Source organism: Triticum urartu, chromosome 2A, assembly GCF_056163025.1.
Source record: "Triticum urartu cultivar PI428250 chromosome 2A, HENAU_Tu73, whole genome shotgun sequence".
NCBI lineage: Eukaryota > Viridiplantae > Streptophyta > Magnoliopsida > Poales > Poaceae > Triticum > Triticum urartu.
In genome coordinates this window covers 162,726,972-162,752,170 of record NC_141874.1, presented here as the reverse complement: position 1 = coordinate 162,752,170, position 25,199 = coordinate 162,726,972, and positions in this window count along the sequence as shown.

Sequence of the window (25,199 nt, the reverse complement as noted above, 5' to 3'; positions counted from 1 at the left end):
CAAGCGGAGGTGCGGGGTCGGCAACTCGGCGCGCGCGGGGAAGCCGACTGCCGGACGGGGCCCAGCCGGCGGGCGCGAGGACGCGCGTGAGGCGAGGCGGGGCCAGCAGCAGCCAGTCGGCGCGGGGGCGAATGGTGCGACGCGGGCCAGGCGGTTGAAGCCGGCAGGCGTGGAGCAGGTATCCAGAGGAGGAGCAGTCGCAGGAGGGTGCTCGGACATGCGCCAGGGGCACGGCGCAGCAGCCGGTGCCGCGGCGAGACGGCTGGGCGACGAGGGAGCGTCAACCCGGAGCCGGAGATAGCCGGGCCGCGGCCAGCGCGGGAGCCGGTGCGCGCGCGGGGCGCAGCCGGCCGCGGCACCCAACGCCAGAGCCGAAGGTGGGGGTGAGGCGGGGCTGCAGCGGAGATAGAGCCGGCGTGCGGAGCACAGGGCCCCGGGGTCGAAGGAAGCGGCCCGCAGCATGAGTAGAGGAGGAGCTAGTGCCTGGCCATTATCAGACCAGTGTCCGGCTACCATCTGATTTTTGTCTGGGACTAGTATATTGGCATGGTACGGGAAGTGTAGAAATATCTGGCCATTGTACAGGAAACCCACGAGGCATGTATGAGGTGTGGCCATGTACGGGGTAGTATGTGTGTAGTGGTATGGCTAATGGTTTGACCATTGTTGACTAGCATCTAGCTAGCTTGCAAAGATGGTGTGTGAAGGAGCGAACGCGAGTGTCGGCCGGAGCAAGGCGCTGCATAGAGGAAAGCAGACGCGAGCGGCGCGTGGACGAACATGGCCGACGAAGCGAGGCCCCGCGCGCGGCGCGCGCACGGATGGACGGCCGGCATTGCAGTAGTGGTGAAGAAGGCAAGGCCGACGGCGAGGACGTGCCGTCCCTCACGGCCATTCCAGGGGCATGTCGATGTCGAGCCCCCGACCGCTATCGGAGAGACGGCGTGACGCCGTGGTGGTGAAGACGAAGAGGCTGACGATGAGGACATGTCGCCCCTCACGGCCGCTTCGAGGGCGCGTCGATGTCGGGCCCCTGAGCGCTACCGCAGAGATGACGACGACGCCGCGATGATGACGAAGATGGTCCCGCCCGGACTGTGAAACCAGCAGCAGCGCGGTAGCATAGTACCGCCCCACGGTGGGCGCCAAATGTCATGGTATTCTCACGGGGGGTGCTAGACGACATATGCCACAAGGTGGCTTCGTGTGAGGGCAAGACTGTTGCCGGAATATCCAGGGACGGGTATGCGAGTAGCACGCGCTAGTTTACCCAGGTTCGGGGATCTCCGGAGAGATAACACCCCTACTCCTGCATGTCTGAGTATATATCTGGGGTGTACATCGGGCAGTACAAAGTGCTCCTGGAGCTGTATCTGAGATCAGTGTCATGGGCATCTGACTTGTATATGTCTCATGTGTGTATGAGCTAGCTAGCAAGTGGGCATGAGAGTGCTCCACCGTGAGTGAACATGTATGCATGCGTGAGGGTGTAAGTCCCTCCCCTGATGGATGGATGGAGCTAGCTTATATAGTGTGGAGTGGGCATGGTAGCTTACTACCTAAGCTAAGGTAGTGGCGTGGGGGCAAGGGGTCATGGGACACCATGCCCATGAGAGGTGTGTATGGGATGTGCATGCCTCCTTGTCCCTGGGGCACTTTATAAATCAGTGCCCAGGGACAGATACACCATAGATGATGGCATCACAGTACAACTGTCTCGTCCGCGGTATGGTCGTCCCGTCGGGTTCTTGTCGGTGTCGGGTTGGGCTGCAAAAAAAGCCAAACAGAAACAAATAGCTGCCACCAAACAAGTAGAGACAGCCCTAGTTCTTGCAACACCTACCACAGTACTACCAGCTGCACGACTTACTCGTGCGTCAACTGAGCTAGCAGCACGTTCCCAAGCTCCCTTGCCACCTGACACTACTTCCCAAGCACTCTTGACACAAGACGAGTTGGCAATATCAGATGAATCTTGTGAGCTTCAACAACAAGAAGGTAGTTGCTGGAGTCAAGTTACAGTTGCATGCTTCTTTATATGTAGTCTCACAGTTTGATGTACACTAACACTTCCTATGTTCGTTGTTGGACTAGCACCTAGGAGAAAGAGGAAACAAACATCAAGGATAATGCTCGATAGGTTAACTAAATCTAGAGGAGGAAGAATGGAGATCCGTTTTGAGGCAAGTTTAAAAAGGCCACGTGATGCTACAGAGTCAGCCAAGTTAGTATCAAAGGCAGGGGTTGCCGTTAGGTGTCGTGTACGTATCCTCCCAACATAGATTCAGTACAGGAATGATAAAGAAGAAACCCAGTTCAACACCTTCCTCGACCATTTATCTGTAAGTATGGTTATGTATGGAAACTAGTAATATCGTCTTGCTCTGTCCCATACTTTCTAGGTTGCTGACAATGAGACTCCCATAATTTTCAACAGATGAGGTTCAAGTTGGATAGCCAAGATGATGCAACCAGACAAGCTTGCACCCATGTTTTCAAGTCTGCTCTGCGACGGTATCGGTATAACTTGAGGAAAAATCACTTTGAAGGCAAGGCTAACAGTGAACTTTCCCAAACATCTCCAGTGGAAAATATATCGGATGAAGACTGGAGGGGCCTTGTTAAACACTGGTCTGATCCGAAGTATCAGGCACATTATATATATGTGATCAGATCACATGTTCAAGTCCCATTTATGCATGTGCCACACAAATCTATCTTCTTGTAGGTGAACTGTTCAAAGAACAAGGCCAACCGTACGAAAGTGAAATTCCAACAGACGACAGGATCTCGTAGCTATATTGCACACTGCGAGGCTCTTGTAATTAGCTGTGGTTTCACTCTTTTCGCTGTACCATATTATCAGATCTATATTGACTTGTTCGAAATGCAGAGGAAAGCCCGCAAGGACCAAAAAGTACCTGAACCAAATGTTGTGGAAGTTTTCAAGGACTGTCACACCAGCAAGAAGAAGGGCATGACTACACCAGTGAAAGCCGCTATTGTAAGTCCTTAATCCTCATGCCTTTTAACTACTACTTACTCTGACTTGTGCCTTGAACTGCATGGTTTGCAGCCAATGTCTATTACTCTTTTGAATTTTATACACAATTGTCTTAGCGTATCATTGCACCTTACAAGGTTTAAAAGAGAGGAGTGATGTTCCTTTGATCTTTACCCGTAATCAAGTTTCGTGCTGGACTTGCCCACACAACGTTACAATTGCATGTTTGTCTGTTCTTAGTTGTTTTGTGATATGAATGATGTCATACTATGCTTACCGTATTATAAACTTCATCTCTTTATCCTTAGCCCTCAATACAATGTGAAGAAATAGACAATACATTAGCAATGGTACATGGTCATATGTTTGGAACCTGGTTTTATTATGTACTTTGCAATAAAATAAAACTAATATTCTACATGGGTTCACCAGAATAAGTTCTGTATATAGACCAAAGCTATTTTGTTTAGTTTTGCTGCCTCCTTAATATCTTCTGTTCTGGTACTACTAATGTAAAACCTCAACTTTTCAGCGAGCTATGGAAAAAATGGTGGAACCGCCACCTTCTGAAGGTGGCGAGGCAACTATAACCGCAATGTCAGCTCTTGCTGAAGTGGGTCAGTACCTGTCCACTAACAGTGCCAAAAGCACGTTCCTGCGAAATACTGGGTTGGCTGTTAAGGCAATATCGTCCAAACTACCTCATGATCAAGATATGCAAGCTCAAAGCAATGTTATATCTGTGCTCCAGACACAAGTCCATTCCCTAACAGAGACCCTTTCTGAAACAAGGAGAAACATTGCTCAATGTCGTCAAGATATGCATGGTTTTGAAACCAGACTATCAGACATTTGCTATGTTGTTCAGGAGCCTAGGGGAAATGAAGGCGAGGGTTATGGTGCTCCATCAGCTAATACAACATGAAAATGTAACAGTCAGGTCAAATGAACTGAGCTTCTGAACTTCTGGTGGTGCATTTATCTGCTAGACTGTTAAGTTTTATGCCAACCTTCCGTTTGTGATATAGTTGTAATTTGTTTTGGTGGGATACAAAATTTATTCTTAACGTGCAGCCACCGGCTAAAGAAAACGGCAACCATTTTTGTATAGTGTAGGGTGTTCCCTATATTTGCACTGGTGGCGATCTTTGATGCCGAGTGGATGTAATCTGTGCAATCGCCTTAATAGCCCAGCGTTAGTTTTGGCATTATTTATTTCCTAGTCTTCTTTTTCCCTGGTTTGCTAGTGGCCGCAACTACCATGGGCCATATACGGGTCGTAGGATCCATGGGTCTCCTCCGGGCCGTCGATAAATGGGCATGTCACTACTAGGAAAAGGCCTACTAATGGTGCACCTAATTTGTCCATTAATGGCGGCGCATTAGTGGTGCGCCATTAGTGCCACGCCATTAGTATATTTTACTAATGGCGCACCACTGGTGCGCCATTAGTATCTGGTATACTAATGGCGCACCTCAGATGCGCCATTAGTATATACAACAGTGCGCCATTAGTATGCCTCCCAGGGGGCCATGTATACCCAGGTGCTTTGGCATACTAATGGCGCACAACAACAAGATGCGCCATTAGTAACTTCGGCATACTAATGGCGCACTGTTTAATGATGCGCCATTAGTAACCTTTGGCATACTAATGGCGCACTGTGATGTGATGCGCCATTATTATGAATATTAGGTTTTTTTTATTTTTTTATTTTTTGTTTTTTGCACATGTTACAAAATGTATAATTGGACAAAATATAGACAGCACACATCAACAACAGATTCATCGAATACAATAGAAGATTAGTCTTTGAATACAATTCATCATATTAGTCTCCGAATACAATTCATCATATTAGTCTCCGAATTGAAAAGACCGAACAAAGATAGAACATTATATTACAAGTCTCGAGACCGCGAGTAGCGAGTTTGTCTTCACATTACAAGTCGATATCGATCATCTAAACTACCATCACATAGAAGAGAGCTGCGGCCATCACGATGAGCATCATCACGATGAAACTCGTCTTCATCCGGTTCCTCCAACGCTCCCTCTCCTCTCCCGCTAGATAGCGGGCGTATCTAGATTCGGCCTCGGCCCTAGTGGCATTTCAATATTTCTACTTAACACAACAGAATTACCCCAACCATGTATGTTAAATTAAGAGATGCATTGCAAATGTCTGAAGCAATGTTATGCGCTATATCCATCTCATTATCTCAAGGAAGGCAAACTAAGATTTCACCCGAGCTACAACAGTTGCATCTACAACCAAACTACAATAGTAGTAGCCACATATGGAGGCAATTGGATCACCTACAGTAGCTGTCCATGAGCAAAGTTGAGGACGCACGGGGCAGGGGCAGCAGGATGCAGCTTGGGGACATGGTCGGGGAAAACAACCAGCAGCAGCAACTTGGGGACTCGGTCGGGGAACACAACCAGCAGCAACAACAGGTCTATGGAACACAACCTGAAATCACATGGGAAGTTATTTATGCTGTAATTTTACTAACAGGAGATCATACAAACCTACTTCAGTACTGATTTGTGTATATACAAGTCCCAAAGCCGGTCCAGTTTGAGAACTGAAGATCTGAATTTGAACATTCTAAATTTCACAGTTAGTTGAGGCTAACTATTTTAGATGTAATGTAACAATTGAGACATCAATGGGGCACAACTTAGTTAGCTACTAATGTTCAGGAAATTCAAAGAGTGTATGTTCTAGCTAACAAAAATATAATACCATGCTTAGGAACTCGGAGCGAGAAAAAGTATGTGTCGCTTAAGAGCTACCACAATTGATACTGGTCAAGGATAAAAACAGGTAGATATCATATAATTCTCATCAGGATCATACATTGAATTCATTAAAGTCTATAGATTCATTTCTTAGATATTGAATTGGGAAATCACAAGAAAAGTAGATTAACCAATGTGTCCAGATAACACAAGAAGGCAAGCACTAGTAAATATTGACTCTCGTGCCACTACATGTACATAACAAGTATTTGACACATTCCTGCAAGCATGCAAATATAGGCAGTATTATTTTTCTAATGAAATACATGACATATTCTCCTCGTGTATTCTCCAATCAACCACTTGACGGTGGCCAGAGCAAAACGAACAAAGGGAGAGACAAGTCGTCACCTTGCAACAAGGGGACTCATACCCAGCCAAATCGAAACAAATTGAACCCGTGGCGGCAACTTCTATATAAAACATTTGCTCAAAATGATGCTCAAGAGGAAGACACACTTTCTCAACATTGCATTCAATCATATAGACCAAATTGCAAAAATAAGAACACTGGATAATCATAGTCTAGATCACGCTGCAAAAAAACATCAAAATCATAGAACATATAGGTTGCATCATGATTCTAAGAAACAATGTGCTAGAGAAGTAGGCTTGCAATGCAAACTTTCTGCAAAGGGTTGCAAAACAAACTACCAACAGCTGCAAAAGCATGTGAACTAAATAAATCCTAATAACAAACAGAGGGCACCAAGAAAGAAATACAATAAACGTGTGAAGTAAATCCTACTAGCAACTTCATTTTAGCACCAACAATCAGAAGAATGAGCATGTTAATTAGATTGTACACGCCTACACACACAAAATTCAAAACTATAACTAACGCGAGAGGGGAAAGATATGGGGCGGTAAGTGTCGACGAAGGACTCGTCCATCTCCCTCCGCTCCTCCTTAGTCTTCCTCATCCATGGCTTATTCTCCTGAACCTGCATGCAGCACCGCCCCATTGCTGCAGACAACCAGACAAGATGTGCACAAACTGCACAAATCAGATGCAGAGATAATAACAAAACAAACAAGAAGAAGGCAAGGGGAGGATGGTTTCAGGCGCTAGGAGAGATGGAGAGAGGCGGCATCCACACAGTTCACTGAATATCTCAGACACTGCATCTTCAGGTCTAACAAGGCAGGGAGTGGGAGGGGGTTACCTGCAGCTGCAGGGTGGGAGTTGGGCGAGGTCCATGGTGACCTTCCTTGCTTCCTCCCTCCCTGCTCGGGTTTTTTCTTCTTCTCCTGCAGCAATGGAAAGGGAGGACCATGGCATCACCAACAGTACAGAACTGAGCAACAAACAAAAGCAGAAGAAAATTGAAATCAAAACGAATTAGGCACCTTGATGATGGAGCTCCATGGATGGCTTGGAGAAGGTCGAAGCAGAGGAGGCGCAGCGAGCACGGGGTCTTTGAGCGCCCCGAGGAAGGAAGGAGTCGGTAGCGGGGCGACGCAGCCGATCTCCGTCGCTTCGCGTGGGTCCTAGCCGCCGGGTCGATCTGGGACTGGGAGAGAAGGTGCACGTGATGGATGTAGGGGCTCGCCAGTGGGGAGGTCGCCGGGGTGGGGGTGCTGGGCGGCGGCGGCGGCGCCGTGGGATGGGCATGAATCGGGAGGGGAATGGAAGAGACAGAGAGCTGCGCGGGCACGACACGGTCGAAGGGCGAGAAGAAGAAGTCGGCGAGCAACGGGTTGCTGCTACTATCGGTGTCCGCCATGGCTTCGGGGGCAGCGTTGGATTAGGTGGAGGGGGCGGGGTGGCGGAAGGGGGGTGGTCGGGGCTGGGGGAGGAAGGGGCGGCGACGGCAGGGGTGACGGAAGCGGCGTGTCCATCTGGATCGGAGGAGGCAACCAGTCCGGCGGTGGCGACCAGTCCACGACGGCCAGTGGAGGGGTGGGCGAAGGCGAGGGGAGGGATCTGAGGTGGGGAGGGGAGAGGTGGGTGGCGGCAGCGAGGATCTGTGGTGGGGAGGGGAGGGGTGGGTGGCGGCGAGGGGAGGGATCTGGATCGGGAGCGCTAGAGTTCGCTGCGCGGGGAGAGAGAGGAGTGAGAGGGTGAGGTGCGGGCCGTTGGATCCAGGAGCTGCCCACTTACTAATGGCGCACCAACCCTAAATGCGCCATTAGTAATCCAGGTTACTAATGGCGCACCTTCTGGTGGTGCGCCATTAATAGTTTTGCAAAAAAAAACATACTAATGACGCACTGTTCAACAGTGTGCCATTACTAGTTTAAACTAGTAATGGCGCACGGTGGAACAGTGCGCCATTAGTAGTTTTGCAAAAAAGGAATAAAAAATATAATAAAAAAACAACATTAGTGCCGCACTTTCTGACAGGTGCGCCATTACTAGTTATAACTAGTAATGGCGCACTGTGTCTGGATGCGCCATTAGTATGTTTGGACAGGCGCACTAGTTCAAAAAAAAATTTGATGCTAATGGCGCACCCTGGGCCAAGTGCGCCATTAGTAGTTTCAACTCTAATGGCGTATCAGAAGGTGGTGCGCCATTAGTATATACTAATGGCGCACCGCTTGTCTGGTGCGCCATTAGTGTCAATCCCATCTATAGCCCTTTTTCTAGTAGTGTGTAATTGGTGGGCCTCGGGCCGTCGGATAAATGGGTCTACATGGGCCGTAATTGGGCGTAATTGGTATCGTCCCAGCACGGTAACAGGCCGTTAACAGGCCGTAGGACAGCAAAGGCTTAATTCTGTCACATGCATAACGGGTCCTTAATGGTCCAGAATATAGGACAGGCTGGAAACGGCGCAACGGGTTAACAAGCCAGAAATGGGCCGACTCTTGCCATGGGACTAATTTGGCCCATTAGGGTAACAGGCTAGTAACGGGCCGACTCTTGCCATGGGCTGAATTTGGCCCATTAGGGGAACAGGCTAGTAACGGGCGGACTCTTGCCATGGGCCGAATTTGGCCCATTAGGGGAACAGGCCAGTAACGGGCCATAAGTAATCGAGGGCCGAAAAGGAGCCCAAGAACGTATGGTCCATCAATAGGCCGAAAGCTAACATGGGCTGGAAACGGCCCATGTAAATCACGGGCCATTAACGGTTATAAAGAAAATTACTATTCATTATGGGCTAGAGTCACCGTGGGCCTGTAAAGGGCCGAAAGTTACGAAGGCCTCATATGGGCCGAAAGACATCGTGGGCCATACATGGGCCGAAAGTGAAATGGGTTGGTGTTATATTCGACGGTTCACATGACGTTGTTGGGCCGATTTCCTTTAGGGCCTAATGGGCCGTGAGTTAACAGGCCGTAAAATGGGCTATTTGCGAAGAGATCATTAACAGGCTTTTCATGGGCCAGCCCGTTAACTTTTGACCAAGTCAAATGGACCGGCTTTTAAGCTAAATGGGCCAGTGGTGGGCCGTGGCACGTGTCGACATATCATAGGCGCCTATCTGACCCACTGACGAGCTGACACGTGTTTCTTTCGGCCAATAAGAATTTTACACGTGCAAATTTCCCATTGGTCGGGGCTGTTAATGGGTTATCGGATCCAAAACCCGACCCGATAGCTTAACGGCATTCCGTTACGGTGGATGCCACATGTCGGTCACCCTTGACGAAAGCACTTCTGTGACATGCGATTTATCGTCATGGAAGTGGACACTTCCGTGATGATAATTTTGGTAATGTCATGGAACACTTCTACGACAGCACAGGTATGACTATCTTGATTCTGTCATAAATTTGTCATGGATGTACATGCATGACAAAAAACGCGACCTACTGTGACAAACATGTATCATCACGGAAGTGTATTTTTTTGTAGTGTAACTAGATCAGAGAGCTACCGTGTCTAGACCGTGTCCACATCGGTGTCCCTGTGCTATGGAGTCCCGCTACGTCGTTGTTCCGCTACCGTGTTTGAGGCCCCTTTATGTCTACTGAATAATGTACATATTGTTCAGCCGCACTAAGTGTGCCGCTTGGCCTCGCAACTTGTTGTAATGTCACTCTATGCTTCCGCTAGTTTCAATGAAGCGGTGATTTCTGTACCAAGATGTTATGTGTTGCCAGAAGACATGATCTCTGGGTTGGCAACACAGGGAAAACCGGTCGCTCCGAGTTGGGGTGCCACATTGTTGTTGATTTTTTTCATGGCATCATCATCTGATGGGTCGACATCATCATTCCGACCGAGGAACAGGAATCTTGCGTGCAACCTAGTTAGGAGTAGCTTCTTCAAATGTTCATTCTTCCATATTTTCATGGTGTTGATGTTAGCGGTATCTCATAGGATGCAGGCTAGCTGGTTGTCGTAATACGCTGCCACTTCCTGCGGCTCTATTGGCTCGAACTCGCTAGGGTGCACCGCCATGACCACCAGTCTTCCGGTGTCGATCTCATTTTGGCATCATGTCCTCTTTTCCTTATTTCCTTCATAGGCTTGGGAGGTCCCACCTTCCGTGCTATAGTTAGCAACATCATCAGCGCCAGTCTCAGTGCCGGTGTCGTTGGTGGCATCAGTGTCGGCACCGGCGCCACCACCATCGTCATCCGTCATGACAAGGGGGTCCTGACACCCAGCTTGCTATCTCTCCTGACCCGCCAGAAAGTCGAGGTAGGCGTCTGCTCGACCTAATTGGGACTAAGAACCTCTGGCCTCATCGGTGTCGGTCATGTTTCCTAGGGTTCAATGTCGTAGTCGTTTAATTATCGAGCTTTATATAATAAAGTGAATAATGACAAAAAAGTGACCTTTGTCTTGCCTGAATGTCATTTCATTCCCGTCGCGACAAATCTTGAGCACTCGATATGTCCAACTTTCTAGCACAAGTCATGCCAAAATTCATGGAAAATTTCGGCATGACCTTTGCTAGAAAGTGCACATATAGAGCGCCTAAAATTTGCCAAAATGGAAATGAATCAACATTTCCGGCAAAACATAGGTCACCCGCAATTGAATGCTCACTATCATTCTATGGTATCAAAACATTTCCGGCAAACAACCAAAGTCCGGCACAACTACAGCAGCACAACAATATAGGATGCTCACTATAGCAGCACAACAACCACATGCACATGTACTCTCCTCTAGCATCTGCATGGACAGAGCTCTATATAGTGTGGGTTTTGGGATGCTCACTATCTTCTTGTCGAGGATGCGGGTGTGGTGTCGATGATCTTCGAGCGGCACGTCGGTGATCTACCTGTACATCAAGCATTCATAAGATAAATTATTGTAGACACACCAGATAAATTGTGGACCTACAATCTGCCTAATAAAACGATCATTTTCATTTTATTTACTCTATCAACAAACTAAACACTCATTTTCATTTACTCTAGAAACAAAATCCAAATGGATAGCAACAATATGAATCATGAACCAATCTATTGTTGCACTTCATTTTAACAACAAGAATTTTAACACTCTAACAATAAGCATTTTAACAGCAATATGAACACTCTAACAACAGACATTTGAACACTCTAACAACAGACATTTTAACACTCTAACAACATGCCTTTTAACAACATTCTAACATGCATTTTAACATGCATTTCAGAGAGCAAAGAGACCAAATTTGGTCAACAAGCATTTGAACACCGCATGAATGAACATTTGGACATCAAGCATTTGAACAAAACAAGCATATGAAGTGGGAGGGAATTGGCACACCTCGGGGCCGGCCTATGGAGGGGACTGCTCGGGGGAGGGGCAGCAAGGGAAGAGGGGCCGGGCCGGGGTGCACCTAGGGCAGGGGGCAGCACAGGGGGGAGCGTCGGGGTGGCCAGTGGCCGGCGTCGGGGTCGGGTGTGGCGCGCGTTGACGACGGCGTGTGAGGGTGTGGCGTCGGTGGTGGCCAGTGGCCGGCGTCAGGGTCGGGTGTGGCGCGCGTCGACGGCGGCATGGGCGGGTGCGGCGTCGGAAGTGGCACGGGAGCTTAGAGAAAGGGGATCGCGAGCGAGTGTTAGAGAGAGGAAAGAGATAAGTGTGGCTCGATCGGGTTATGCAGGCAACTTAGCTATAGCACGGTGTGGCAAAACACACTATAGCTAAGTTAGCTACGCGCTATAGCTAACTTAGATATAGCGCGTCCCGGCACAAACAACGCTACTACTAACTTTTTATTTTTATTTTTCTTTTTATTTCATTTCATATTCCATAAACTTCCTTCCTTTTTACTTTTATTTTTCTTTCATTTCATTCTCCACAACTTATTAGTTCCTTTTTCTTTTTCTTTCATTTCATTTTGCAAAACTTCCTTTCTTTTTCTTTTTCTTTTTATTTTTCTTTCATTTGCACTTTTCTTTTTCTTCTCTTTCATTTGCATTTGTACACGTTTGTATAGTAGGGGTATATAGCTCTAGCTAGCCAGGGTTTAATTTGGTCTATTGTTGGAGCAATACCACTGTTACCCTCCGGATGATAATTAGTATAATATATATTACTTCATTTGACCGCTAACGGCGGTATACAAAATAGACACACACAAAATTTGTGGCTTAGTTTGTCAGCTTGGGCGACGACGACGCTTCAGACTGAACTTCTTCCCTCTTTTGTTCGTTGTTGAATAATTGAGCCCATGGTCGTGACTTTTCCTTTTCTAGGGATTACGATCTTTCGTAGGTAATGTAGTCTTCATTCTTCTTTTGACGTATGTTTCATCGTCATCAGCATCATCTTCTCTCATCGGATCACCGTACTGGTCGTAGTCTTCCTCGTTGGCGACTCCATCCATTCCGATGATGCTCCTTTTGCCTCTCCTGACGACAACACAACTGGGATTGATCGGGTCGGTTATGAAGAAACATTATGTCACATGTTTAGCGTGTACCCATGGCTCATTTTTGGCGGTGGCGTTGACGGTACCGCTATCGGAGTCGGGTATACACATGGTAGTGAAATGACAGTTTTCTCTTTTTACATTCTTAGCCCATCTGACACGGAATATCGTCGCGCTATGCAATCTAGAGTAGTTAAGCTCACATATCTCTTCGACCCTTCCGTAATATCTTTCAATTACATTCCCGGTCATGGCTTCCATCGTCACCCCTGAGTTTTGGTCATCACTGTTTATATCTTTCTCCTCCAGGTAGAACGTGTATCCGTTGATATCCTATGCTTGATAAGTCGCGAGGTTGGTCGACGGGCCATGTGCTAAGGCGTATATGGGAGTTCCGTTCGGACAACCCTCTTCTGGGGGATTAGCCAGAACTCGCTCTTTGAACCAACACAAGAAAGTGGAGTTGTGCTCTCTAATAACTTCAGCGTCCGTCCTGTGCACCCCATGGTCACGGTACTTCTTGTTGGGGAACGTAGCAATAATTCAAAAAAATTCCTACGTGTCACCAAGATCAATCTAGGAGATAGCAATGAGAGAGAGGGAGTGCATCTTCATACCCTTGAAGATTGCTAAGCGAAAGCGTTACAAGAACGCGGTTGGTGGAATCGTACACGTAGCTATTCAGATCGCAGTCGATTCCGATCTAAGTGCCGAACAACGGCGCCTCCACGTTCAACATATGTACAGCCTGGGGACGTCTCCTCCTTATTGATCCAGCAAGGGGAGAGGAGAAGTTGAGCGAGAGCTCCGGCAGCACAACGGCGTGGTGGTGGAGCTTGCAGTTCTCCGGCAGGGCTTTGCCAAGCACTACTAGGAAGGGGGAGGTGTTGGCGAGGGAGAGGGCTGCGCCAGGGGAAGGGTTGCAGCTGCCCTCTCTCTCCCTCACTATATATAGGGGGAAGGGGGTGGAGGAGGCACCCTAGGGTTACCTAGGGGAGGGCGGTGGCCACAGGGGAAACCCTAGATGGGTTTGGGCGCCCCACCCCTAGGAAACTTGCCCCCCAAGCCGGGAGGGGCGGCTGCCCTAGGGGAGGCGCCCCCACATCTCCAGGTTATGTGAGAGGGGTTGGGAGGGGTGCACAGCCCCTTAGTGGGCTGGTATGGCCCCTCCCCTTGGCCCATAAGGCCCCCAACTCTTGCCGGGGCCTCCGAAACACCTTTCGGTCACGCTTGTCGTCAACCGGTACTCCCAGAACAATTCCGGACTCCAATACCCTTCATCCAATATATCGATCTTCACCTCCGGACCATTCTGAAGTTCCTCGTCACATCTGGGATCTCATCCGGGACTCTGAACAACCTTGGATAACCACATACTATTTCCCATAACAACTCTAGCATCACCAAACCTTAAGTGTGTAGACCCTACGGGTTCGGGAACCATGCAGACATGACCGAGACATCTCTCCGGCCAATAACCAATAGTGGGATCTGGATAACCATATTGGCTCCCACATGTTCCATGATGATCTCATCGGATGAACCATGATGTCGGGGATTCAATCAATCCCGTATATAATTCTCTTTGTCTATCAGTATGTTACTTGCCCGAGATTCGATCATCGGTATCCCCATACCTCGTTCAATCTTGTTACTGGCAAGTCTCTTTACTCGTTCCGTAACGCATGATCCCATGGCTAACTTCTTAGTCACATTGAGCTCATTATGATGATGCATTACCAAGTGGGCCCAGAGATACCTCTCCGTCATATGGAGTAACAAATCCCAGTCTCAATTCGTGCCAACCCAACAAACACTTTTGGAGATACCTGTAGTGCACCTTTATAGCCACCCAGTTACGTTGTGACGTTTGGTACACCCAAAGCATTCCTACGGTATCCGGGAGTTGCACAATCTCATGGTCTAAGGAAATGATACTTGACATTAGAAAAGCTTTAGCAAACGAACTACACGATCTTGTGCTACGCTTAAGATTGGGTCTTTGTCCATCACATCATTTTCGTAATGATGTGATCCCGTTATCAATGACATCCAATGTCCATGGTCAGGAAACCATGACCATCTATTGATCAATGAGCTAGCCAACTAGAGGCTTACTAGGGACATATTATGATCTATGTATTCACACGTGTATTACGGTTTCCGGTTAATACAATTATAGCATGAACAATACACAATTATCATGAACAAGGAAATATAATAATAACCATTTTATTATTGCCTCTAGGGCATATTTCCAACAGTCTCCCACTTGCACTAGAGTCAATAATCTAGTTCACATCGTTATGTGATTAACACTCAATGAGTTCTAGGGTTTTATCATGTTATGCTTACGAGAGAAGTGTCAGTCAATGGGTCTGCAACATTCAGATCCGCGTGTTTTCGAAAATCTCGATTTCATATTGTAGATGTTGCTACTATGCTCCACTTGGAGCTATTCCAAATGGTTGCTCCACTATACGTACCTGGTTTGCTACTCAGAGTCATCCGAATAGGTGTTAAAGCTTGCATCGACGTAACCCTTTACGCCGAACTCTTTATCACCTCCATAACCAAGAAACATTTCCTTATTCCTAAGGACAATTTTTACCGCTGTCCAATGATCCACTCCTGAATCACTCTTGTACCACCTTGCCAAACACGTGGCAATGCACATCGCGGTACACAGTATGGCATATTGTATAGAGCCTATGGCTAAGGCATGGGGGACGACTTTTGTCCTTTCTCTTTCTTCTGCCGTGGTCGAGCTTCAAGTCTCAACTTCACACCTCACAACTCAGGCAAGAACTCCTTCTTTGATTGATACATATTGAACTCCTTCAAGATCATGTCAAGGTATGTGCTCTATGAAAGTCTTATCAGGCGTTTTGATCTATCTCTATAGATCTTGATACCCAACATATAAGCAGTTTTACAAAGGTCTTCCTTTGAAGAACTCCATTCAAACAACCCTTTATGCTTTCTAGAAATTCTACATCATTTCCGATCAACAATATGTCATCCATATATACCTATCAGAAATTTTGTAGTGCTCTCACTCACTTTCTAGCAAATATAAGTTTCTTGTAAACTTTGTATAAACCCAATGCTTTGATCGCCTCATCAAAGCGTATGTTCCAACTCCGAGATGCTTGCTCTAGTCCATAGAAGGATCGCTGGAGTTTGCATACCTTTTAGCATCCTTAGGATTGAAAAAAAGCCTTTTGGTTGTATCACATACAGCCTTTCCTCATGGAGACCGTCAAGGAAACGTTGTTTTGACATCCATCTGCCAGATTTCGTAAATGAAAAATGCAGCAACTGCTAACACAATTTGGACAAACTTTAGCATATCTATGATTGAGAAAAGTCTGATCACAGACAACTCCATGAACTTGTCGGAAACTTCCTTGAGACAAGTAGAGCTTCATAAATGGTGACATTACCATCAGCGTCTGTCTTCTTATTAAAGATCCATTTATTCTCAATGGATTGCCGATCATCGGGAAAGTCCACCAAAGTCCATACTTTGTTCTCATACATGGATCCTATCTCGGATTTCATGGCTTCCAGCCATTTGTTGGAATCCGGGCCCACCATCGCTTCTTCATAGCTCATAGGTTCATCATTGTCCAACAACATGACCTTTAAGACAGGGTTGCCACTCAGAAGTTGTACACACCCTTGTCGACCTACGATGTTTGATAGTAATTTGATACGAAGCTTCATGATCATCATCATTAGCTTTCTCCTCAACCGACGTAAGTGCCACAGAAACATCTTTCTGTGATGCGCTACTCTATGGTTGAAGTGAAGGTTCAACAACCTCATCAAGTTCTATCTTCCTCCCACTCAATTCTTTCGAGAGAAACTCTTTCTCGGGAAAGGACATGTTCTTAGTGACAAACACTTTGCCCTCAGATCTGAGATAGAAGGTATACCCAATCGTCTTGTTTGGGTATTCTATGAGGATAGAATTTTCCGCTTTGGGTTCGAGCTTTTCCGACCGAAGCCTATCGACATAAGCATCATAGCCCCAAACCTTAAGTAACAACAACTTTGGTTTCTTGTCAAACCATAGTTCATACGGTGTCATCTCCAGGGACTTAGATGGTGCCCTATTTAAAGTGAATGTAATTGTCTTTAATGAATAACCCCCAAAATAGCGGTAGATTGGTAAGAGACATCATACACCATATCCAATAAGGTTCGATTACGATGTTCGGACACACCATCATGCTATGGTGTTCCAGGCGGCGTCAACTGTGAAACGGTTCCACCTTGTCTTTAGTGATTGCCAAACTCATAACTCGGATACTTTCCCTTTGATCAGATCGAAGGAACTTGATCTTCTTGTTACGATGATTCTCAACTTCACTCTGAAATTGCTTGAACTTTTCAAACATTTTAGACTTATGCTTCATTAAGTAAATATACCCATGTCTATTCAATTCACCGGTGAAGGTGAGAAAATAACGATATCCACCGCGCGCGTCAACACTCATCGGACCGCACACATCAGCATGTATGATTTCCAACAAGTCACTTGCTCGTTCCATTGTTCCAAAGAACGGGGTTTTAGTCATCTTGCCAAAGAGGCATGGTTCGCATGTGTCAAGTGATTCAAAATCAAGTGACTTCAAAAGTCCATTAGCATGGAGATTCTTTCATGCGCCTTACACCAATATGACCTAAGCAGTAGTGCCACATGAAAGTGGTACTATCATTATCAACTCTACATCTTTTGGCATCAATGTTATGAACATGTGTATAACTACGACCTGGATTCAATAAACCATTCACATTGGGTGCATGACCACAGAAGGTATTATTCATGTAAACAGAATAACCATTATTCTCTAACTTAAATGAATAACTTATTGCAATAAACATGATCTAATCATGTTCATGCTCAACGCAGACACCAATGCAAACAACATTTATCTAGGTTCAACACTAATCCCGAAGGTAGAGGGATCGTGCAATGGTGATCACATCAACCTTGGAAACACTTCCAACACACATCGTCACCTTGCCCTTAGCTAGTCTCTGTTAATTCCGTAGCTTTTATTTCGAGTTACCAATATTAGCAACTGAACCGGTATCTAATACCCAGGTGCTACTAGGAGTACTAGTAAGGTACACATCAATAACACACATATATCAAATATACTTTTGTTGAAGTTGACAGCCTTCTTATCTACCAAGTATTTGAGGCAGTTCTGTTACCAGTGACTGTTCCCCTAATAGAAGCACTTTGTCTCGGGTTTGGGTTCTTGGGTTTCTTCACTGGAGCGGCAACTAGCTTGCCATTCAATAAGTTTCCCTTCTTGCCCTTGCCCTTCTTTGAAACCAGTGCTCTTGTTAACCATCAACACTTGATGCTCCTTCTTGATTTCTACCTTTACGGCCTTAAGCACGACGAACAGCTCCGGGATTATCTTCACTTGCATGTTATAGTTCATCACAAAACTCTAGTAGCTTGGTGATAGCGACTGGAGAACTTTTGTCAATCACTCTCTTATCTGGAAGATTAACTCCCGCGTGATTCAAGTGATTGAAGTACCCAGACATTCTGAGCACATGCTCACTGGCTAAGCTATTCTCCTCCATCTTGTAGGCAAAGGTCTTGTCAGAGGTCTCAACCTCTCAACACGGGCATGAGCCTGAAATACCAATTTCAGCTCTTCAAACATTTCATATGTTCTATGGCATTCAAAACGCTTTTGGAGCCCCGACTTTAAACCGTAAAGCATGGCGCACTAAATTATCAGGTAGTCATCAGAATGTGTCTATCAGATGTTCACAACATCCACGGACGAAACCAAAGGGGTTGGCACACCGATCGGTGCATCAAGGATAGAAGCCTTCTGTGTAGCAGTGAGGACAATCCCTAGACTACGGCCCTAGTCCTCACAATTGCTTACAATATCTTTCAACTTAGTCTTTCTCTAGGAACGTATTAAAACAGGGAGCTAAAGCGCGAGCTATTAATCTACAACATAATTTACAAAGACAATTCAGACTATGTTCATGATAATTAAGTTCATCTAATCAAATTATTCAATGAACTCCCACTCAGATAGACATCCCTCTAGTCATCTAAGTGATACATGATCCGAATCGACTAGTCCGTGTCCGATCATCATGTGAGATGGACTAGTCATCAACGATGAACATCTCCATGTTGATCGTATCTACTATACGACTCATGATCGACCTTTTGGTCTCTCATGTTCCGAGGCCATGTCTGTACATGCTAGGCTCGTCCAGTCAACCTAAGTGTTTTGCATGTGTAAATCTGGCTTACACCCGTTGTATTCAAACGTTAGAATCTATCACACCCGATCATCACGTGGTGCTTCGAAACAACGAGCCTTCGCAATGGTGCACAGTTAGGGGGAACACTTTCTTGAAATTTTAGTGAGGGGTCATCTTATTTATGCTACCGTCATTCTAAGCAAATAAGATGTAAACATGAAAAACATCACATGCAAATCATAATGTGACATGATATGGCCAATATCATCTTGCGCCTTTGATCTCCATCTTCGAGGCGCGGCATGAACACCATCCTCACCGGCATGACACCATGATGTCCATCATCGTGTCTTCATGAAGTTGCCTCGCCAACTATTACTTCTACTACTATGGCTAATGGTTAGCAATAAAGTAAAGTAATTACATGGCGTTTTCATTGACACGCATGTCATAAATAAATTAAGACAACTCCTATGTCTCCTGCTGGTTGTCATACTCATCGACATTCAAGTCGTGATTCCTGTTACAAGAACATGATCAATCTCATACATCACATATATCATTCATCACATCCTTTTGGCCATATCACATCACATAGCATAACCTGCAAAAACAAGTTAGACGTCCTCTAATTGTTGTTGCATGTTTTACGTGGCTGCTATGGGTTTCTAGCAAGAACGTTTCTTACCTACGCAAAACCACAACGGTGATATGCCAATTGCTATTTACCCTTCATAAGGACCCTTCTCATCGAATCCGATCTGACTAAAGTGGGAGAGACAGACACCCGCCAGCCACCTTATGCATCAAGTGCATGTCAGTCGGTGGAACCAGTCTTACGTAAGCGTACGTGTAAGGTCGGTCTGGGCCGCTTCATCCCACAATGCCGCCGGATAAAGATAAGACTAGTAATGGTAAGAAAATTGAACAAATCATCGCCCACAACTGCTTTGTGTTCTACTCGTGCATAGAATCTACGCATAGACCTAGCTCATGATGCCACTATTGGGGAACGTAGCAATAATTTAAAAAAATTCCTACGTGTCACCAAGATCAATCTAGGAGATACTAGCAACAGGAGAGAGGGAGTGCATCTTCATACCCTTGAAGATCGCTAAGCAGAAGTGTTACAAGAACGCGGTTGGTGGAGTCGTACACGTAGCGATTCAGATTGCGGTCGATTCCGATCTAAGCGCCGAACAACGGCGCCTCCGTGTTCAACACACGTACAGCCCGGGGACGTATCCTCCTTCTTGATCCAGCAAGGGGAGAGGAGAAGTTGAGGGAGAGCTCCGGCAGCACAACGGCGTGGTGGTGCAGCTTGCAGTTCTCCGGCAGGGCTTCGCCAAGCACTAGTACTACTACAGAGGTGTTGGGGAGGGAGAGCGCTGCGCTAGGGGAAGGGTTGCGGATGCTCTCTCTCTCCCTCACTATATATACGGGAAGGGGGTGGAGGAGGCGACCTAGGGTTCCCTAGGGGAGGGGCGGCGGCCACAGGGGAAACCCTAGATGGGTTTGGGCGCCCCACCCCTAGGAAACTTACCCCCAAGCCGGGAGGGGCGGCTGCCCTAGGGGAGGCGCCCCCACCTCTCCAGGTTACATGAGAGGGGTTGGGAGGGGCGCGCAGCCCCTTACTGGGCTGGTATGCCCCCTCCCCTTGGCCCATAAGGCCCCAACGCTTGTCGAGGCCTCCGAAACACCTTTCGGTCACGCTGGTCGTCACCCGGTACTCCCAGAACAATTTCGGACTCCAATACCCTTCGTCTAATATATCGATCTTCACCTCCGGACCATTCCGAAGTTCCTCGTCATGTCCGGGAATTCACCCGGGACTCCGAACAACCGTCGGTAACCACATACTATTTCCCATAACAACTCTACGGTCACCGAACCTTAAGTGTGTAGACCCTACGGGTTCAGGAACCATGCAGACATGACCGAGACATCTCTCCGACCAGTAACCAATAGCGGGATATGGATACCCATATTGGCTCCCACATGTTCCATGATGATCTCATCGGATGAACCACGATGTCGAGGATTCGATCAATCCCGTATACAATTCCCTTTGTCTATCGGTATGTTACTTGCCCGAGATTCGATCATCGGTATCCCCATACCTTGTTCAATCTTGTTACTGGCAAGTCTCTTGAATCGTTCTGTAACGCATGATCCCGTGGCTAACCCCTTAGTCACATTGAGCTCATTATGATGATGCATTACCGAGTGGGCCCAGAGATACCTCTCCCTCATAAAGAGTGAAAAATCCCAGTCTCGATTCGTGCCAATCCAACAGAAACTTTCGGAGATACCTATAGTGCACCTTTATAGCCACCTAGTTACGTTGTGACGTTTGGTACACCCAAAGCATTCCTACGGTATCCGGGAGTTGCACAACCTCATGGTCTAAGGAAATAATACTTGACATTAGAAAAGCTTTAGCAAGCGAACTACACGATCTTGTGCTACGCTTAAGATTGGGTCTTTGTCCATCACATCATTCTCCTAATGATGTGATCCCATTATCAATGACATCCAATGTCCATGGTCAGGAAACCATGACCATCTATTGATCAACGAGCTAGTCAACTAGAGGCTTACTAGGGACATATTACGATCTATGTATTCACATATGTATTACGGTTTCCAGTTGATACAATTATAGCATGAACAATAGAAAATTATCATGAACAAGGAAATATAATAATAACCATTTTATTATTGCCTCCAGGGCATATTTCCAACACTTCTTTGCGATAGTCTCTTTGTGCAGTGTCACGAAATCTTCTAGCACATCTAGGTGTTGTAGCACTACTAATTTTGCCCTGTCAAGGTCGTTTTGTCGGCCCGAGCGTAACACAGTCACATCCCTATGACCGTTGGTGTGACCTTTGCCTTCGAGCCTTCCACAGTGCTTGTTGACGGGCAAACCAACAACAGGGTCTCCGGTGCCTACTAGATAACTCTCACAGAAAGAGATGCACTCTTTGGTCAGATATCCCTGGGCTATTCTTCCATCTGGACGGGACATGTTACGAACGAATCCTTTGATGACCCCATTCATCCTCTCGAATGGCATCATGCTATGCAGGAATGTCGGCCCTAGGTCGATGATGTCGTCCACGATGTGGACACATACATGCACCATGACATCAAAGAACATGGGCGGGAAGTACATCTCTAGCTCATTCAGTATGGCAATGATCTCTTCCTGTAGCCTATGGAGTTGCTTCACATCGATCGACTTTCGAGAGATAGCATCGAAAAAGTGGCATAGGTCAGTAAGCGTCTCACGCACATGTGTGTCCATAATCCCTCTAAGTGCAACCGGGAGTAACAGCGTCATCATCACATGACAGTCATGAGACTTCATCCTATTGAACCTTTTTTTCTTATTATCCAAATATCTGCTTATCTTCCCACACTGGAACTATCTTTGATTCCGGCAAGGCATTTGAACAATTGATCGACCTCCTTCGGATCTAAGGTGAAGCAAGAGGGGGGGCGCAATATTGTTCTTTCTTCTTGTTTTCTTTTTTGCCCCTATCTTCCGTCTCCATCTCCATCTCGGTCTCCTCTGATGACTTTTTACCGGGCATTTGGAGACCTTTCCTAATATTCAAAAAATCCATGTCTTTTCTTGCCTTCGGCCCATCCTTGGTCCTCTCCGGCATGTTCATCAATGTTCCAAGCAAACTCTCAAGGATATTTTTTGTGATATGCATTTGATCAAGGCTATGAGGCATGTCGAGTTTGTGCCAGTATTCCAAGTCCTAGAAAACAGATCTCGTCTTCCATACCTTCAGCAGGGGCTCCGATGCCTTTTTCTTTGTCTTTCCCGACGAGGGGCACTCTTCCCAGTTCTTCAATAACTCATATATTTCTGCACCGCTACGCTTACGTGGAAGACCTCGATGCTCAGGCTTACCGTTGAATAGATCTCCACGCTTTCTCCACGGGTCATCCCTCTTGAGCCATCTTCGATGCCCCATGTACACAATTTCCGAAGACCCGCCATTTTTCGATAGCTGCTGAGAAGTTGTTTCATCCATGCACCTCGTGCATCCGTAATATCCGTAGCACACCTGGCAGGAGAGGTAGCCGTAACCGAGATAGTCCTGCACCGTCATGATCAGCACGGCTCTCATGTAGAAATACTCTCCTTTGCTTCCATCCCATGTCTTGGCCGGCGTTGTCCATAAGGTCTGTAGCTCCTCTTTCAGTAACCCGAGATACATATTTGTATCATTTCCTGGTTGTGTCGGCCCTTGAATAAGCATAGCCATGTGTATGTATTTTTCATTCATGCAGAACCAGGCGGGAGGTTGTACATCCATACAAACACAGGCTGTGTGCTATGATTGGTGTTCTGGTTGCCAAACGGATTCATGCCATCACTACTAGCGCCAAGCACGATGTTCCTTGGATCATTTGTGAAAAAAAATTCAAATTCAGCAGTTAATGCTCTCCACTGGCTAGCATCTGCGAGGTGTCTCAGCTTCGGATCATCTCCGTCATCTGGCTTCACCCTCTCCGCGTGCCAGCGCATAAGCTTTGCTTCCTTAGGATCTACGAAATACCGCCGTAGACGTGGAGTGGCCAGAAAGTACCATACAACTTTCTATGGAGCTTTCTTTCTAGCCTTTTTATATCGTGAAGCATTGCACTTTGGACAGATGGTTTTTTCCGCGTGCTCATTCTGATATATGATGCAATCATTGATGCATGTGTGATATCTCATGTGTGGCAGATCAAGAGGGCACACGATTTTCTTTGCCTCCTCGACACTAGTAGGACACAGGCTTCCCGCGGGAAGAACCTTCTTTAGATACTTCAGAAGCTCATCTAGGCTTGCATCTGTCCATTTGTTTTTTGCCTTCGTCTTTAGAAGTTCTAGTGTGAAACTCAAGCGGGTCACCTCAGGATTGCAACCATCATACAAAGGAGTCAACGAGTCTACCTCCAGTTGCGCCAGTTTGGGCTCCTCTCTAGAAGCAGCTCTGTCCCTAGTCGTCTTCTTGCGAAGCAGGTCTCAAACATGCGGGTCCCGCATGGCCAAACTTAGTAGTGACAAAGACGACGGCGTGTCCGATTCTTCTCCGCCTTGAACTACCTCTTCGCCATCGACATTTCCGAGGCCGTCTTACTCTTCGGGCACATAATTGGCCATCTCTTCATCTGGTGGCCCCATGTCGTTATTTCCTGCCCCGTCGACGTCCTCCTCCTCCTCCTCCTCCTCATCATCATCATCATCGTCTTCACTTATCCACCGAGTATGGCCATCCATGAAACCATTCATGAGCAGGTAAGCCTTGAATGTACCACCCTTAAAAGTGTCGAGCCTGACTATTCCTTTTGCATTTTTGACACGGACTAACAACATCCTTCAGTCTTTTTTCATACATGTCATCCACAGCGGATTGCTTGTATCTTTCCACCATCCTTCCATTGACCTTCATGATCACCTGCACACGAAGCAAATATTATAACCACGTATGCATGCATGGATCAAATTCATACAAAATTTCAGCATGACCTTCCCTAAACATAGGACATATTGAGTTTGCCTGAAATTCGCTGAAACGGAATTGAATCAACATTTTGGCAAAACATAGGAAACTCATGTCACCGACATTATTTCATCAAATACACAATGTAGGCAACTCAAATTATGCCACACACAATTTGGTATATTCTCATATCGCCCATATATATATAGTTTCGGTCCTATCCACACAAACACTTTTTTGCTCACCTATGTGTCGAGAGGGATATCGAGCACCTTTCTTCTCAATTACCTAGTAGCTCTAGATATATAGCTATAACTAGCTAGCTAGCTAGAGAGGGAGAGAGAGAGCTAGGGAGAGAGTGGGAGGGGAGGTAGAGGAGAGGGAAGGCTTTAATGGAAGGGGTGGAGGAGGGCAAAGAAGAGAGGGTGGTGGAGGGCAAAGAAGAGGGGGAGGGAGGGCTCTAATGAAGGGGTGGTGGAGGGGGAGCATTGAAAGGAACAAGCAAGGTGCAAGGAAAGGGGGAGAAAGGAAGGGGAGGAAGAAGGGGAAAGGTGGTAGGTGGCTGGCGGCCACAGCAGTAGCGCGGGTCACCTATGCATGCTACTGCTATGGGTGCCTGCAAAATATCTAAGGCTAGTGTTGCACTACCAGTAGTGCGGGTCACCTATACACGCTACTGGTAAAATGTTATACATAGAAGAAATAGCAGTAGCATGTTTCTCTGAACAGGCGCTATGGATCCTAAACTAGCAGTAGCGCCGGTTGGACAACCAGCGCTACTAACATTTATTGATCAGGGGGTGTGGTGTGTTACACTTAGCAGTAGCGTGGGGCTAGAGAACAAG